Source organism: Acomys russatus, chromosome 4 (genome assembly GCF_903995435.1).
Source record: "Acomys russatus chromosome 4, mAcoRus1.1, whole genome shotgun sequence".
Classification (NCBI taxonomy): domain Eukaryota; kingdom Metazoa; phylum Chordata; class Mammalia; order Rodentia; family Muridae; genus Acomys; species Acomys russatus.
Window position 1 is genome coordinate 58,898,391 of NC_067140.1, and position 19,048 is coordinate 58,917,438.

At 45.1% G+C, this 19,048-nt stretch overlaps 1 protein-coding gene across 1 annotated transcript in view; it reads left to right on the plus strand.

Annotated features, from left to right (window-relative positions):
* Nucleotides 1-574: 574 nt before the first annotated feature.
* The window catches only part of Sqor (sulfide quinone oxidoreductase), a 40,057-nt gene continuing 21,583 nt past the window's right edge, over nt 575-19,048 (plus strand). Inside the window, exon 1 of the mRNA XM_051144526.1 lies at nt 575-720. The gene's annotated coding sequence lies outside the window, so the exon portion shown is untranslated. The remainder of the gene's footprint in view (nt 721-19,048) is intronic.

The window sequence follows — 19,048 nt, forward strand, 5'->3', positions numbered from 1 at the left end:
TCAAACCCATAGTCTTTGTGGTCATGTGACCAGATGATTTTTACCAAAGATCCTTCAGAGTGAAGATAGAAAATTTGACATAAGAGACAAAAACAAAACAAAACAAAACAAAACCCAAAAATTAATAAAATGAACAAAGCTAAAACAAGTGCAACAGAAACATAGTTACACTTTTGATTTTTTTTTCCCCTTTAAGCTGGAGGCATTTGTGTGTTCTCTGAAGTTTTTAAAGCTGAGACCTTAGCAACTTTAGAGACCATATTTGTTTTAACACATGGGGCCGTGATACCTTTAGCGTGTCGACTGTAGAAGGGGCGGAACCGGTCCCTCTTGGCGCCGCTGAAAGTACAACTCCTGGGACCAGCGAGTTCCAGGGGAAAGTCGCCACGCGGCTCTGATTTGGGTTGGCCTAAGTGGAACAGCGTCTGGGCCACATCTGGGTCACGGTCCCGTGACAGGGGAGCAGCTGAGGCCCAGTAGTAAGGGCCACCCATGCCTCAGACGTCCGTGCCTACTCCCGGGTGCACGTTCCCTGCTGGGTTCCGGGTTGGGCAGCGTTTGGGGCGGCCTTTCCTGGGCGGGAGGTAGAGGGGTGGCTGTCCCCGCCCCTGCCCCCCCCCCAACCCCCGACGGCCGGGCGGGGCCCAGAGAGGCCGGAGCTCCAGAGCCACTCTAGTTTCTGCTGCGCCAGCGCTGGGGCCCACGGTGTCGCTCAGCTGGGTAAGATGCATCTCACTGATCTTGGCCTTGAGCCGCTGTCAATCCCTACAGCTCCTTTGCTGTCCCTGCTTGGTCCCTGCGCTTAAGGCTGCCTCTCTTCTTTCCCAACCCTGGCTCCGCATGGGGTCTGGAGCTCAGTTGGTGGACTCTGGAGGTTTCTCGGGAGTGGCCTGAGCCTCAGCGATGCGGAAAGGACGGCCCTGGCACTCTCCCCACCCACACCGCCAGGACCTGTGGTCTCAGTGCGTGGGAATTTCAGGCGCGCAGTTCCACTTGTTGGGCTGTCACTCAACACCGAGTGGAGCCTGACAGGGTTGAGATTGGCCATGGTCAGAGAGTCTGGGGAGGAGCCCAGGGTGCTGAGGGGTCAGTGGAGGAGCACAGGCCAGGCTGATTGGTAACTGGTACAAGATAGAAAAAGCTCTTTGGTGGAACTTTTTCATCTTTCCTTTATTTATCCGTGTTGTGTTCCACCCCAGCTTCTAGGGCTCACAGACTCAAGCTGAGACAGCGAGTTTGCCTGTGCTATAAACGCAGGGTTCTGACCCATTGTGTGTGTGTGTGTATGTGTGTGTGTGTGTGTTATCTTTGGCAGTTCTGAGTTTGGGGAGCAGCGGGGCTAAGGACTCTTCCTCAGAGATTTTTCTTTTTTTCTTTAAACTTTATTATTTTATTTCATGTGTATGGTTATTTTGCTTGCATGTATGTCTGTGCCCATGTGCGTGCCTAATGCCCACGAGACCCCTGAAACTGGAATTATAGATGGCTGTGGGCTGTCATTTGCGTGCTGGGCGTTGGAGCCCAGCCCTCTGGAAGCAAGTCCTCTGTAAGAGCTCTTAACCACAGATCCATTTCTCCAGCCCTTATCAGAAGGCTTTTAAAAGGATATATTTAAATGTAGACTATGATGAAAGAAAACAGCCACTGAAGTATTAAAAGACTATCATGTAATGTATGTTTTTTAAAGAGCAATAATCATTATAATTTTGAGATATTAGAGGATATAGAATTCAAGATAGAGGTACAGCCTGAAGTGTAAGAAAACATTTAAAAAAGTCACTAATGCTGCTAATACTGCTGTGGGTGGTTGCTTACATAATACTTATTAGAAATGTTAAATTTCAAGTAGATGTCAGTGAAGGTAAAGGCTTTTTTCTTTCATTCAAGTGAATGGGTCCTAATTTAGATAGGTACCCTGTTAGCAGAAAGAGTGCTGCCTTCAAAGTTAGGCAACTTAGCTTCTGGGGTGTAACTTCCTTGAACTACCATTGTGCCCTCTATCCTGGGCTTTTTTGGGCATCTGCTTCTCCTAAGGAGGAGAAAAAGGTCAATACCTTCCCACACGCTAAAGCACCTAACCTGTACTTGATGCAGAAGGATGCAGTATCATTTTTAGGTCTGGTCTGTTCCAATATTCACTTCCCAATATTGACCATCACCCCTGAGTCCCTAAGTCTGGCACGTCAAAGGCTTGCTAGATGACTTGGAGGTGGTCGCTTGTGATGGCATCAAGGAGACAGCTGGGGGCTTGGGAAATGACTGTTTAAAATGAATTGCTTCTTTTGAATCTGGTGGGGGCAAATCCATAAGAACATCAGGACTTGGGAGTGTGACATGCCCATGAGGGCCCTTGGGTCTGTGGTGCTTCTGGTGCCTCACCATAGAAAAGAAACCACCTTGATAAGAGAGTATAATTCCAGAAGCTTCTTTTGCCCATGTGCAGGCTTGTTAAACAGATGTGTTGTAATGCAGGAAATGTCTTGTAAAGAATGAAGACAGAACCTAGTATAAAGTGTTTCTAGGTGTGCAGTTCTTTTCCCTCTTTCCTTTTCCTCCCTGTTCCTCACCTGTCACAAAACTCCTGGACTCTGGAGACTTGGTAAACAGGAGAATGGTGGGTAATTTACGAAAAGCTGCCCAGACCAGGCCTAAAGCCAACTAAATCCCCATTATAGCCGATGGGGACTTAACGTGGAAGTGTTGGCCTTGTACTTGGTCTGTGCTTCTGTGCACATGTGTGTGTGTGACACTCGAGGTGGATGAAGGCCACCCTATTCTTCCGCTGTCTAAGCTTGGATGATTACCAGGAGACTTTTCCAATCCCTCAGATCCAAGCTCATTTTAAATCACAGAGAAAGGCCTGTAAGTACCTTTCTCTGTAAGAGAAAGAGAATTCACATCCATTTCTCTTATATTCAAATCAAATGTCTACAATCAAAGTGACCTACCCATTGTCATGTATAGCCTCTATTTTCTTGCTTATAAAATGGGGTCAATAATGCCCTTTTCAGTGATTGTTATGAGAAATGACATAAAGCATACACTACAATATCTCCCACATAGTGAACCCTCCACAAATGATTCCCCATCCCCCATGCTGTAAACCTTCCACAGATGATTCACCCTCTCCCACCCCACCGCCCGCATGCTTTTCTTGTTCTTTGGACCGTGCACTTAACTTTAGCTGCTTTCCAGAGAATCATAGTGCATAATGGTTCAGGAAATGGGATGTCCAGTTTTCATTCTGGTTATGTTGCAGGCCTAAGTGCCTGACCTTGCTCTTCTTTGCCACAGAAATTCTGAGGAGTCAGTAGACAAATATCCCTGCTGGATGTCTGCTGTGAACACCCACCTCTCCTTCCTCCTCAGTGAGAAGTGAATGCAGCGTTAGGAAGCAAGGCTCTTTTTTATTTTTATTTTTATTTTTATTTTATTTTCAAGACAGGGTTTCTTTGTGTTATCCTGGCTGTCCTGGACTTGCTTTGTAGACCAGGCTGGCCTCAAACTCACAGCGATCCACCTGCCTCCGCCTCCCGAGTGCTGGGATTAAAAGCGTGCACCACCAACACCTGGTGGAAGCAAGGGACCTTTAATCCATCTAACCCACTGCTTTTTCCTGGAGAGAAGAAAGCATGACCCATAATGGTTAAAGATGAGCCTTACCTGATGCTACCTGAAGTGTGGACCTGGGTGTCCTGTCTCCTGGCATGCCTTCAGACAAAGCTTCATTGCAAATAGGTAACTGTGCCATCAGGTCAGACACAGGAAAGATGTGAGCTGTTAAAGAACCTGACCCACCTGCTACCTGTGTGTATCTCTCATTGTGTCCTCACCATCAAAGGATTGAGTTAAGCGTCTAGACTCAAGCAACACATACATAATTTGTAACCAAAGAGACTTTTCTCACTGAGACCTTGTATGCTGGATTCCAGGCAAGGGCAAGCCAAAGTAATTGACCAGTTTGTTTACGGCGAGACTCCGCCCTTCATAGCTTTCTTGCATGTATGTTTGAACCCCAGTGTACTTTGGTCTGATGAGTAATTTTATTGTGATCCTTTTAGTGATTCAGGAAGCCAGGCGTGGTGCCTTAAACACCTATAATCCCAACATTTGGGAGATGGAGGCAGAAGGATTAGGAGTTGAATCTTTACTTTTGTATCACATTAGAAGCTTTCCTGGGCTACATGACAGCTGCCTCCTCAACCATCCATCCATCCATCCATCCATCCATCCATCGAAACAAATACCAGATTCAGGAAATTGGGGCCTAAGCTGATCCTTGCTGTGTGACTGTTAATTCACAGGAGACTTCCATTTCCAGAGAGTCTGTAGCTGGGCCATACAGGTTTGTACACACCTTGACAGGAAACCTGGCCAGAGGGCTGTTGTGCACAACGTAGCAGAAGGAGAGTCACTTGTTTTTTATTTATAGTGCACTCGACTATGAGGAGTCAAGTTCCCCTGGTAATTTAGAAACTGAGAGCAAGCTGAAAACAGGGCTTGTTTATTTTTTGTGTGTGAGCAGTCCAAACCCTTAACTTTCAGTTAGAGCCATCCAGTTCACTGATGTGCAGTTTCAGTTTTTTTTAAGGCAAAAATCTTTTCTTATGTAATTATAATTTTTGTTCTCTGCTTGGTGAAATAATCAGTTTTATCATTATAATGCCTGTTTTGATTATAAAATATCACTAAGTACTTAAGTTTGGAGGGAATTCCTCAGCAGCACAGGGGGGGTCACTGCTTCATTGCAAAGTCCTCATTAGTAATTTTTTTTTCATTTCCCCTTTTATTTTAGAGATTATAATTACACCATTTTGCCCTTTCCTTTCCTACCTCAAGCCCTTCCTTATAGCCTCAGGGCCTCTTTTGTTGCTCGTTCACTTACACACACCCACCCACCCACCCACTCACTCACATATGTGTTTGTGTGGGTGAGTGTGTGTATACATATACATAAACACTTTATATATGGTACTTTGTTTAGCTCGTGCATAGGCAGTCAGGTTGCTGAGACTTTATGAGTGTAGTTTCTGACATTGCTAGAAGACACAGTCTTACAGCAAACTCCCTGACCCTTTGACTCCTACAATCTTTCTACCTACTCTTCTGAAATGGTCTCTGAGGCTTAGGTTAGGTAGTGTTTTGTAGATGTATCCATTAGGACCCGGATCTACAACTTTGCATTTTGATTGGATGTGATTTTTTTTTTTTCTGTAGTGGTCTTCATCTGTTGCTAACAAATGATTCCTTGAGGAGGGCTGAAGACTATAATTATCTGTGGGTATAAGGACAAATGTTTAGATTATTAGGGATTATGTTGGTTTAGTAAAGTAGAGGTTATAGGTTCTCCTTTCAGACCTGACTTCACTACCAGGGAGAAGTTGGCTAAGTTGTTACAGGCTCTCTGAAGAGTTAAGGAACCCGGTGTGGCTGCAGGCCCTATAAAGAGCTGTATGAAACTGGTCCTGTTTTTATTTTTCATTATTTTGGACAGCTTAGTTTTGCTCCACAACTGGAGCTTAATATTCGTGGGTTAATATTCAAGCAAATGCTCAGATTGATTGGACCCCAAATGTAAGCCGAGCGTGACTTGCAGAACTGAGTGAAGATTGCTTCATTTCCTTTATTTGTTAACAATATAGTAATCCAGTTCCTGGATATGCAGGCAGGTGCGGCCAGCCCCACATTACTCAAGAGGAGGCGAGCCAAAAGCAGGGGCGAGGCCTGTGTGATCCCTTCTGTTTTCAAGGGGCATTGTTTCCTTCTCACACCATACCTGGGACCTTTGTTTCTCTCTGAGTGATCTCATAGGGTTGCTTCTGTCTTCTCCATTATGACCAACTGACCAAGTGGGCATAATGTCAGGGTTTGGATTCTTCCTTCCTTCTTTATTCTCCCGTATCTAGTTGTTTTCCTCCCACATCTGTCTCACATTCACATTCTTTTTTTTTTTTGTTTTTTTTTGTTTTGTTTATTTGTTTGTTTGTTTGTTTTTCTAGACAGGGTCTCTCTCTGTGTTGCCTTGGCTGTCCTGGACTCACTTTGTAGACCAAGCTGGCCTCGAACTCACATCGATCCACCTGCCTCTGCCTCCCAAGTGCTGGGATTAAAGGTGTGCGCCACCACACCCCGCTCACATTTGTTCTTTTCTTCCTGCAGTTCTGAGAGAGCCACCCAATGGATCATCACATTCCTGACTTTTGCTGTAAAAACAGACTGGCTCTTTACTCTTTCTCTGTGCCTAGCACAATGCCCGGCATAAAGTAAACACTCGAAAGTGCTGAAGTTACTAACGCATGCCAATCCATTCTCCCAGCTTCTCTGTCTAAATTCCACCCCATTAAGAACGTTCAGGGCTCTCACTGCCATTAGCAGGTCACAGAAGCTGAACTCTAAGCCAGGGCAGAGCAGATAACTAACTTGACTCACCCGGGCTGGGTGGGGCCATCGACAAGAACCTTCTGGAGGCTGGAAATGGCCACTGACTACATAGCAGCAACCAAATGTTTCCATGTGTGAATGTGGGCTTCCTGTGGTCAATAAGACCATAAGGTCACTTTTAGGAGCTACCTCTAAAATTTTCCACATTGGCAAGTAATTCGGGATTGAAGAAAACACTGTAAACTAAACAAAACAGCCTACTACAAGCATGGGCTTTGGTTGCTGCTTTGTGAACACTGGATGGCTGACAGTGGCTCTGGATTGAGCTTTGCATTAGCCAGTGTTCTATAGGGTAGCGGAACTTATAGAATATACACACACACACACACACACACACACACACACACACACACATATATGTATATTAGGCTCACTTATAGGCTAATGTCCAACTAATTCAACAATGTCGGGCTATGAATGGAAAGTCTAAGAATCCAGAAGTTGCTCAGTCCACAAGGCTGGCTGTCTCAGCTGGTCTTCCTTAGATGTTGGAATCCTGAAGAAGTCAGCTCTGCAGCCAGTGAAGGAATGGACTTGCTAGTGAGGTGACGGAGAGCAAGCAGGCAGGGAGCGAAAGCTTCCTTCTTCTAGGCCCAGCAGAAGGTGTGGCCCAGATAAAAGGTGTGTTTTCCTGCCTCAAGATCTGGATCAAAGGTGTGTGACTTTCTGCCTAAAAAGTCTAGACTGGAAGTGGATTCACCCACTTCAAACCAAGCCAAAAACAAAACAAAAACAAACAAACAAACAAAACACAAAAAACAAAAAAACAAAACAAAACAAAAAAACCAAAACCAAACCCAAAACCAAACCCAAAACCAAACCAAACCAAAACAACCCAAAAAACCAAAAGAAACCAAAAATCTCTTGCAGGTGTGCCCTCCATTTCGGGATTGTAGCTCACTCCATATATAGTCAACTTTATAGCCAAGAATAGCCAAGAACAGCCAAGAATAACCCTCAATCCTGAATGTCAGAAACATAGGCCTGCCAAGTTTCTCTCTCTCCTCCCAATGCACTCTCCCCAGGGCTGCCCTCCTTTTCATCCACAGCCGGGTGACTCCCATTCTTAGTGAGTCTCCTTTCCAATCCTCAACCTCACGTGTCTAAAACTAGCTCCAGGAGGCCCTTGATATAGCCTCTCTGTTCTGTTTCCGTAATTCCTTTCTCCTCGCTCAGCTCCCTTGTCTACTCTGAGGCCCTTTCCACTTCTCACCTACTCACTCTCTGTTTTAGCCTCGTATTTATTAGCGTTTCAGTCCCTTGTCACACACATTCATCAAACGCAGCAGACTCTTAACAGACCGGCAGGGCTGTAGCCGGGTTTCTTGTTTCCTCTGACTAATTTACCCCTTCTTGTTTGATATAGAAAAATGCTTAGTAAAACTACTCACCATGAGCAAACAAGCAAATTGTAACAGGTATTGCTACAAATGTTTCCCGAGCTCCTTTATTGTAACAGGTGTCGCTAGTCACTGGGACCAATGTCATGGGTATAACAGAGCTTATGGGAAGTGAAGCACAGTACATGTCAGCTCCCCAGCTCCCTTCTCTCCCTCAAGACAGTCCCACTTTCCTTCCACTGGAGTCTCACTACCTACCTGGCACTACCTGGGGCTTGCTTGTGGGCACTTCATTTTTTTTTTCCTTTGACACATTGATGCATCTCTTCTCTCCAGAGAAAGTGAACTTTTTGTGTGGTTTCAGATTCTGGCCTTATGTTCCAGTCTGTCACCGCTGATGTGGAGTAACTGGGCTCTTCCTGCTGTTCCCTAGGGCACTCTGCATGGTTAGGTCGACAGGCACAAAATCTGTGCTTCCTACCAAGAGAGTTAACACCAGCCTGTTCAGCTGTGTCCTTGGGAATAATTGTCAGGAAATGTTTTTACTTTAGAGAACATCTCTCCTAGACTGGTGGAAAGAGTAATGAGATGCCAGGTGGTGGTGGCGCACGCCTTTGATCCCAGCACTCGGGAGGCAGAGGCAGGTGGATCCTTGTGAGTTCGAGGCCAGCCTGGTCTATAAAGTGAGTCCAGGACAGCCAAGCCTACACAGAGAAACCCTGTCTAGAACCACCCCCCCCAAAGTAATGAGATTAGCTTCCAAAGGAAATCTAGGCCCATATCCCATCATAGACCTAACCAGGGTGCCATTTGACTTCTTTTGAAGCATAGCACTGGTGTCTGGAAATGGAAATGACAACATTTGCCTCTAGGTGAGCTGTTGTGGAGATAAGATGAGGTGTGTCGTAGTCTCCTGAAGCTGCTATAGCAAACCACAGGCTCCATGGCTGCAGGTGAACTCCACGTCTGTGTACGTGAGGTAATCGCCATGCCAATCAGCTATGGCCTCAACCCCAACGCCGGAATTTATTCTCTTACAATATGCTCTACTTCAAAAGTCCAGTACAGCTCTTACTAGGCTTAAAATCAAGGTCCCAGCAGGGCCATGTACTTTCTGGGAATCCTAAAGGAGATTCTGTTTTCTTCTCTCTTCAGCTGCTTTACATTGTCCACATCCTTGGTTTAGCATCCTTGCCCTCCTTCTCCAAAGCCAGCGACCATTTGTTCTTGTGACCAGCCTCCCATAACCACAGCTCCCTCACTGCTGGGAAAGCTGCTCCATTTTTTTTTTTTTTTTTTTTTTTTGGCTTTTTTTTGAGACAAGGTTTCTCTGTGTAGCCTTGGCTGTCCTGGACTCACTTTGTAGACCAGGCTGGCCTCGAACTCACAGAGATCCGCCTGCCTCTGCCTGGTCAGCCTGGTTTACAAAGTGAGTTCAAGACAGCCAAGGCTAGACAGAGAAACCCTGTTTCAAAAAACCAAAACCAACCAACCAATCAACCAAACAACCAAACGAAAACGAAAACAAAAACAAAACCAAACAAACCAAAAACCTGAGTGTTGGGAAGATGGTAGGTGTGTAGAATAACTAGCAAAAAGGTTTTTAAAAAGTAGTAAAACCATTAATATTTTATTTGACTCATGTATTTTGATGTTTTGTTATAAAAGTTTCTATCTTGCTAAGAATGACATAAATGTCTACCTAAATTTCCTTCCAGGACGTTTATGGACTTACTTTCAATACTTAACAATCAAACGAAACTATCTAATATTAACAAGAGAAAGCCTTTCCCCCAAGGCTGGGCCCACCTTTCTCCTGGCCGGAATTATCAGCAGCGGCCAAGCTCTTCAAGTTGATAAACTGGGGGTGAGGCCAGGACTGGGAAAAGCATCTTCCTGCCCAGCTCAGAGCCTCACTAGGTGCTCAGTGAATACTCCTGGGGCATTCGTCAGTAGCAGAGTAAGCATGACAGGGCACATTTCATGTAAGTCTGCTATTCATCACGATACTCTCAGGCACTTAGCTAAGTAAAGTGTTACTTAATGTATATGCTTTTATGCAGAGGATGGATGGCGTAAGTTACAATGTTGATTATATTTCCTCATTTCCATGGTTGAAAACGCAGCTATTGCATGATGAAGATGAGCAGAGGCTAGGTAAGAATTCCGCTGAATTCACCCATAATCTTACACCTTGCAGAGAACTCGGTCCTTAAACGTCTTTAATGAACACATCTGGATGGTGCCACTTCTTTGTCAAGGTTAAATGGAGCAAAGAGACATGAAGATTTTCCTTGGTGGAGAAGACACTGCCAAGTTAAGTTCAATAGACAAGGGAAGCGACGCCAGGTGGCATATTCTTCCAGATTAACTGTTGCTTCAAAAAGTCAAACTGTAGCTATGTTACGGAGCTGCAAAAATTTGGCCCAATCACCCATGTAATTACAACATTCTTCAGTAATATGTAATTAAATTGCCTTTTAAATGCCACCTGACAGTTCCACAGATATGTAAGGAGAAGAAGCCTAAGAAATTTTTGTTCAACATGTAAAATCTTTCATCTGACTGAGCAGTTGGCACATGCATTTTAATGTGGGTATATTAAAATGCACCCAGAGTTTGTTTTTATCAAGTGTGGCAGGCACCACAGATCGTGAGAGGACCGCTGCAAAGGAAGACATTTTTCACTCATAGTTCTCAAGAGTCCAGAGGCACGGCATGCCATGAAGGGCCGGGCGGGAAGCACCTGGGGTTTATGGAAGGCAGGAATGCAAAGAAAAAGTCTGAGTAAAAGCCTGTGTGGTGAGGGAGGCAGAAAGGCTGACTGGGTGAGGCCAGAGCACCTGTGACCGTCTTCCTTCCAAGTACTAAGCAGGCTCGACCCTGTTTAGCTTCGGAGATGAGACAGATCCGACGCGGTCAGGGTGGTAAGGCAGTAGACGAGCTGTGACTCCTTCCGTGCACTCTGGGTGCAGACTGCTTCCGGTTGTCAGGTTTCTGGTGCCCAAGCGATCGTATGGATATTGTTGACTCATGGGATGTAAAAGCCAGGCAGACAAGGTGGCTTATGGACTTACAATCTAAAGGTATGTGGGCAGGCCAGACATTCACCGTCTGACGTTAGCTGGCCTGGAATAGATGGTCTCTGCAGGAGCTAGCCAGGTCTCAAAATGTCAGTTTACCATAAACACAGAAAAAATACTGTCGCTAATACAGTAGGACTCGGAATATCTCCAGGAAGGGGAAGCAGCCAGCTGCCTTGTTTGTATCACGCCTATTGCTATGAATATCACTGCATGTGTTTTTCTATGGTACTTCAGTCAGCAAGCCAAAGACCTGGTTGACCTCTGACCTATGATGAAGTTCTAATCCAAAGACCCATCCAGGAAGCAGGAAAAGCCAGTTTCAGATGAGTCTCAGGGGCAGAAGAGCGTTCTGGTGCAGAACACTCAGGTAGCAAGTCTGTCCTGTTCACAGGTGGGTCAGCCTTTTGCTTAGACCAGCCCCTCTGACACAGGGAAGGGCAATCTATCTTACCTAGTAACCAAGTTAACTGTTCATTTCATCCACAAATGCCTTCACAGTCACCCACAGAATACAGTTTGACCAAATATCTAGGGACTCTATGGTCTGGTAAAGTGGACAAATTAAAATGACTATCACCACACCCGATGGAAAAGAAGGACGCCTTGTTGGAGGTTCTGGTGGCGTGTGTACGGTTCACCCTTGTTCATTCAAATGGTGATTTCTCCACCCCACTCTCTGGTTTCAATCAGGACACCACTTCCCAGTCCATAGGTGGCAGTGCCATTTGTGAGGTTGAGGAGGCGTGCCCTTGGTGGAGACAATGTTATCACTGGGCGCGGGTGTTGGGAGTATATAGCCTTCCCCAACTCCAATTTGCTCTCTCTGCTTCATGTTTGTACTCGAAGACCTGAGCTCTCCGCTTCCTGCTTTGGCAACCATAACTGTCTGCTGCCATGCCTTCTGTCATGATGGGCTCTCATCCCTCTGGAATTAGAAGCTCGGATAAAGTCCTTTCCAAAAACTTCCTTGGTCACAGTGTTTTATCCCAGCAGCAGAGAAGCACCTAACACAGTACTTTGTCATATGACCTAATCCCCAGGGCCCCCAGGTGATTAGGGGGGTGTGGTACACTTTGTTTTGGTTTCCTCCCTCACTGATTTGAAAAATCTTCTCTCTATGAATGTTGGTCTTGTCCTGAACTGGCTGTGTGACCTTGAGGATAGAACCACTTTCCTTTAGCCTCAGTTTTCCCAGCTAGAAAATGGGCACCATGCCCACTAGAGCACCCATCATTGTATCTGGCACATAGGAGTCTTATCTAGGGCTGTTCTGAGTCCTGGAAAAGTTTCAGGCTGGGGTGTTTCTCTTTCTGGATTGGACTGCTGGCTGCTGTGGGTGGCTGCACAGCTGCTGCAGAGGACATTCAGGAAGAGTTAGTTTTCATAGTTTTATAAAAAGAATTCATCCTAGACCTGGCCCCACTGCTTACACTGTGTGACTTTTGAAAGATTACTGCCCTCTCTGAGCCTCTATTTCTCCATTAGTTCAATGTTTTCAAAACTCCAGTGTTGACTGAGCTGTAGACTTTGCGATGAAGGATTCTGTGTTGCTAGGACTCGCATTAATATTCTCTTGCAGTTGAAACATGCCCAGAGCTTAATATTCAATGATAAAAGCCTGCCAAGACCTTACATAGTTTTGGACAACACTCTGGAACGTGAAGGTGGAGTTACTACATACAGATGAACAGGGAGGCAGGGTTACTATGTACAGTGCAACTAGGAGGCAGGAGCATTCTCTGTAGGGGAGCAGTCTTTGGTCTGTACACATCCTCGGGAATAAAGCTTCGGTGGGCATTTTCTGCACACACTCTCAACATTCGCACCCAGATCTGAAGAAGGACATCATCACTAGGGTCTCACTGGGGAAGACTGCCATTCCTACAGGGCAGAGGCATAGGCCTTCGACGTGACCATGCACGTGTCAAACAGCACACGTTCGACCAGGACTTCACTGGATCCCTACAAGAAGCCAGTGTCTGCTCTAACACACTCTTTTCTGTTTTTGTTTTGTTTTTTACCTATTCATTCAACTTTTTATTGCCAGCTTTCAAACACATACAATAAACAGGCACGTGACCACAAGGAGCACCCATGTGTATCCCTTTACTGTCTTCAAATTCTCAGCTCAAGGGCCTTCTTGTTTTATCCTGATACCCATCAATTCTTATCTCCTGTAGCATTTTCAAGGGAATTCCAGGCCATTTCAATTGTAATAATTTCAATACTATTTCTAAGAGAGAGATGCTTAGAAACTATATCAATATTTTTAATGCACCTTGTGCCAACATCTAAAGCTTGGATTTTCTTTTTTCTTTTTTTTAACACATTTTTATTGAAAGATAAAATAATTCATATTACATCTCATTTTCTATCCCATCCCATACATCCTCCCATTCCTCCCTCCCTCCCACTTTCACCCCAATCCCCATTCCCTATGACTGTGACCAAGGGAGACCTCCTCCCCCTGAATATGGTGCTAGGGTATCAAGTCTCTTCTTGGTAGTCTGCTATCCTTCCTCCGAGTGCCGGATTTTCTTCTTTTCAATGTACTTAGTAAGTTCAACTTTCACATCACATATCACTTCAGTATTTGAAACATAATCTAGGTACTTTCTATGAAAACAAAATTCTGCCATTGGGCATTTTTTTCCCCTGAATCACTGAGGAGTCAGTTTGAATGAAATCTTGCTTCTTCTTTTTTTTTTTTAATATTTATTTATTTATTATGTATACAGTGCTCTCTGCCGCAAACCTGCACACCAGAAGAGGGCATTAGATCATATTATAGATGGTTGTGAGCCACCATGTAGTTGCTGGGAATTGAACTTGGGACCTCTGGAAGAGCAGTCAGGGCTCTTAACCACTGAGCCATCTCTCTTGTTTCTTAACGAGTGGTACGGCTACCTTTGTTTGTGTTTCTGTAACAGGATACACAAGGTGGGGTAGTCTATAAAGAGCAGATTCATTTCTTAGGGTTCTGGAATCCGGGGATAGTAAGACCCGTGGGCCCAAGTATGAAGAGCACCTGCTTGTTGTACAGTGCAGAAGGCATTACGTGAGACGAACGAGCCAGAGAAGGCACACCCACTACCAGTACAAGCCTCTTCTTCTCTGTGATGGTCCCTTCATGATCTAATTGCCTATGGATGGTCCTGCTTCTCAGCTCTGTTGGACTAGGGATTAAGTTTTCAACATTTAAATCTGAGGAGCCATAGTTATATAATCACATAGAAGTGACTTTAGGCAAATTCTCTTATTGATCTGGAATCCTCAATATTCTCATTAGCAAATTGTTTACAGTGCTGTAAACCAGTAACACAAATGTCACTACCCAAATTAATTAATTAATTAATTAATTAATGTATTTATTCTTTTTACAGCCTTATTCTAGCCTCCTTTCACCTTTCCTCCCAGTCTCACCCTTATGCCCTTCCTGCCACTTTCCCCTCTCCTTTTCCTCAGAGAAGGGGGTATCAACCCACTCTGGCACCTCAAGTTACAGCAAGACTAAGCACATCCTCTCCCACTGGGGCCTGGCAAGGCAGCTCAGCTAGGGGGAAGGGAGCCAGTGGCAGGGAACAGAGTCAGGGACAGCTCTACTCCCACTGTTAGGGGACCCACATGTTAGGGACTACCAGAGGCTAGCAGCCATCATGGACCAGCCGCATCCCTCTGGGCAAACCCAGCAGTGGTGTGGTTGGCCCTGTGCCCTCCATGCACCGTTTCCTGGGCCCTAGCTCTTCCTGAAATGCTAGGGTGGGCAGCCAGCATGGACTACCAGAGTTACTGATTTTTATAAGCACTTCTGTGTTTTCCTACTAAATTCTGTCTGGAGGAAATTCTGTAGTCAAGAGATGTCCATAGCTTTAGGACTGATTTAACTATGTTCTAGAGTTTCATCACATGGACACTACATCAAGCCCTGTTGTGCTGTACCATTGTGAGTCATGTATGTGCCTTGGAACCCAGAAGTCAAGTGTCTTAGAACCTGGAACTCATGAGGATCCGGGCTACAAAGCAGTTCAGAGTAGGTTTAGCAAGTGGATAGCAAGTGCTATTTGCTCTTGTTTTCATGTTTCGTTTGGAAGCATTCAGCAAAGATGATCAGCTAAGGTTGGCCATGTGCTTATTGAAGCCCAAAGCAACGTGGGTCAGCCCAGGAAGGCTTGAGAAATTACTCAGAGTCACACAATGAACCATATATTTTTTTCCTCAAAAGCTGAAAGAGCCCAGGGTTGACTCCAAGTTTGAAGGGTTGGTGGGACTCATATCACTAATGCTGTAGATACCACTTGCTGAGATACCAGCTCAGTTTGAACTCGGCTAGGCACTCTGGCTGCTCACAACCCAGGGAGAGGCAAGCCAAGTGACGTAATACTAAAGACCTTTGGCCACAGGCAGTCTGTATTGTTTATCTAGAAAGGGCCAGCTGTGAAGAAGTTGTTGCCAGTAAGTGATGTAAGTAGAGATGTCCAGGCTGTTGACCCCTCTGCCAGGAGGGCTTTTACTGTGTCCATGTGTCTATTTCCACCTTCTGAAGGAGGCACTCAATTGATTTAGGACCAACCGAGGGATTTTTATCTAGCTTAAAAGCCATGGTACCATTTAATTGTAAGCTATATTGAATGTGCCACTTGCAAATGGAAGCTAACTTAGTCTTATTTATTGATTTGTTAAAGCGTGTGCTTTACTTTATAGGAATGCAGAGGTAAAGTGGCTGCTTCGTTCTGTAACATTGATAGTCAAGACATTTGAACTAACAGGCGCATAGGTTCCAAACTGGTATCTGGGGAGATGGAGAAGTTGTGTTAGTGTAATGCTCCGTTCTTGTCTTGTTGGCAGTGTTTTCCATTTCCCCTCTGGCGACCTCAGGGTCAGGTTTGGCTTTCCTTCCTTCCCCTTTTCTGTCTCCTAGTTAGGTCCGTGTGGCTGCCACTTCCATGACTTGTCTGGTTTAGGTCAGTATCAGAAATGCCTGTTGCCTCCTCAGTTGCGTTTCTAACACCAGACGTCTCCTTTTGCTCACAAACACCAACCCATTATTTAATACCAATGGAATATTTCAACAAATTAATTAAATATTTGTGTTAATATTAAGACTTCCCACAGACCATCTTCACAAGTGATGCCCTAGGTAACCCACGTGGTCTGATTGATTGATACCAATTCAAAACTTCCTGTGATCACCCTGCAGGGTGGATTATTGCCTAGAACTTGCCCCAGGGCTCAGAAAACTGCTCACCTGGCATTTACTGGTTTACTACAAAGGCTCAAACACAAGAGTGCCTGAATGGAAGGTATTGGGAGCACAGTGCCTCTACGTGTCTCTGGACATGCCACTGTCCTCGAGCCTTTGTGTTTGTCCCCACAGGGAAGTTCTTGGGAGTTTATCCAGAGTTTTTACTGGAGCTCACTCCCCAGCCCCATTGCTGCTCCTTCCTCCTTGTGAGTCAGGGTGGGGCCCAGAGCCTTAACCCTCTAACTGCCATCATGCTTGGCTTTTCTGGTCCCGAGTTGAGTAGGGGCACTACTGTGAATCACCCCACTGCTGCAATGCCAGAAAATGTTAAGGTTGAAGGAAGGAGCTTTGAGCTCGGAACATGGAATAAAGTCACACGTGCATGCATGTGCACACGTGTGTTCACACGTACTAGCATGCTACAGTTCTAAAATGAGATATTAAATATCTTGTTTATGGATCTTTCCACTGGCTTCTTCCTAGTCTTTGGCACTGTTTCCAGGCCTCATCTTCTTCATTCACAACGTTTGGGTGATAGTTCTGGATTTTTTGGTCCGATGTTGTGATGCTAGAATGAAAAGGATGTGGAGATTTAAAGCAGTGTTAGGGTATCAGACGTTTCCCCCTAACACATTTGTGGTTTTGGAATTGTGTATTTTAAAAGTAGAATATGGCTTTAATAGCTGGCACACTCTGCTGTTCATTAATGAAGGAAAAACAAACAAACAAACAACAACAACAACAAAAAACAACCAACAAGCTTGGGAGGGGTTGTGCTTAGATAGATTGAATCCAGAAATGTAATACAGATAAGCACTGAAAGAAAGCAGAAAGAGCTTTCTTGGCTAAGTGAGAGAAACACCTGTGCAAATTTCAAAGAACTGAGGTCAAGTCATTTAAACTGAAGTGTGTGCAAACCGAACCTTAGCTCCGACTTCTTTTGGGTTGCCTTAAAAAATAGCAAATTAAATGAAATAAAACTCTTCCCACAGAATAAAATCAGTCATCCATTATTTTAAAACCCAGAGAAAGTACTTACTGAATGTAACATTTTGGTTTTTTTTTTTTCTTTTTTAAGACAGAGTTTATCTGTGTAATAGCCCTGGCTGTCCTGGAACTCTCTTTGTAGATCAGGCTGGCCTCAAACTCACAGAGATCCGGCTACCACTGCCTCCCTAGTGCTGGGATTAAAGGCGTGTGCCACCATGCCCAGCTAGGCTATACATCATATATTTTTAATTTAAAATACATTCTCTCTTACATTGTTGGGATAACATATATTTAACATGCTATGATATAATATGTTTATTTGTATCCCAACCTTAAGCATTTGATATCGTCTTTGTACACATTAAGATTTTAAAAGATTTCATGAGTCATCGTTGTAATCGTATTTTATCCAAGCTTTTCTCAATATTTGACATTCAGAACACTCTCTGGGAGTGGTGGCACATGTCTTTAATCCCAGCACTCGGGAGGCAGAGGCAGGTGGATAGCTGTGAGTTAGAGGCCAGCCTGGTCTACAAAGTGAGTCCAGAACAGCCAAGACTGCACAGAGAAACCCTGTCTTGAAAAACTAAAAGCAAAACAAAACGAAAACAAAAACAGAACACTCTCTGTTTCTTTATATAGACCGAAGCGATCAGAAATTAACCTCTGTGGAAATAGTCAAGGACCAGGACGGCCCCGCCTGAGTGGAGTCTGTTGTTTGTCCTAGTATGGTTATCAGTATGACCCACGGACTGTTATCAGAGGGCTGGCCATTTTATGAACACATACGCTAGAGAAGTCTTTGTAATACCTTTCTCTTCTTCCGTATTAGCACTTGCTTCCTTACACACAGAAACGGAAGCGCAGGGCAGAGGCGCGCCAGGTGTTACTTCATAGAGCAGTGGAGCTGCTGCTTTTAGACCCGAGGCAATACTGTATGATCCTGCTCCACTTTCTGCGTCCCTCCGATTCGGAAGTTTGAGGAATGCCTGGCTTCACCGAAGCTCTGCAACTGAGTTAATACTTATTAAAACTGGCATCTGCTCTGTCCCCTCCCCCACCTCCTCCCCGCCCCGTCCTTCCCCATCATTTTCTCCTCTGGGATTTTCCCTTCCCCTTCTTCCTACTGGTCAGCTCAGCATTCTCTAGCACCCACCCCCCACCCCACCCTCCATCCCCACACCCACATCCTTTGTTTTTTCCAGTGTGTGGCGTGTTTGGTATAATTAAGTCATCCGCATCCAGAAGTTAGTGATGTTAGGGGCTAGGAATCTTACTCCTCAAGAGAGTGTTTGTCTTTCCATAAAGTGTTCTTGGACCCTCATTGAGCTCACAGGGCTGAAACTGATAGGGACGTTTGGGGCATCCATCCTGGTACCTAAAGTCTGGACCTATAAAGTCATCCAAGACACTGATGTCCTTCGCTCAGGCCAGTGCTATGCTTGGTGGGCACAAAGGGCAGCTCTCAAGAAGGCCCACTGGCCTCTCTCTGTGGAGGAGCTGATTGCTCAGAGTGGATGCTCAGCTTCCTAAGGGAAGAGTGTCTCTGGGAAGCACTTAAGGTGGAATTGTTTGTGAAGCCGATACAATGAAAGACTGGTTAGCAGCATGACCAGCTCCTTCATATAAAGTACAACTTTATGATGCCAGGCAGGGCTCCTTTTATAGCTTGTATTAATCATCTGCTTGAAATTGCCCAGTGTACTGAAGGCCTTTGCTTGCACAGCTAATGAGTTTGATTTAACTGTTTTTCCCTGGGTAAACAGAGCCAGGGACTTCTTCCTGCGGAGGTGGGGGTGGGGGGGTGGGAGGTGGGGTGGGGGTGGGGTGGGCTGAGGCCCTGATTGCCATGGTCAGAATGAAGAAGTCTGGGTGGCAGAAAGTCAGGCTGTCTTTCAACCGTTATTCTTACAGCAAGGTCACAGGTGCTCCTTGCAGTACGGAGTTTC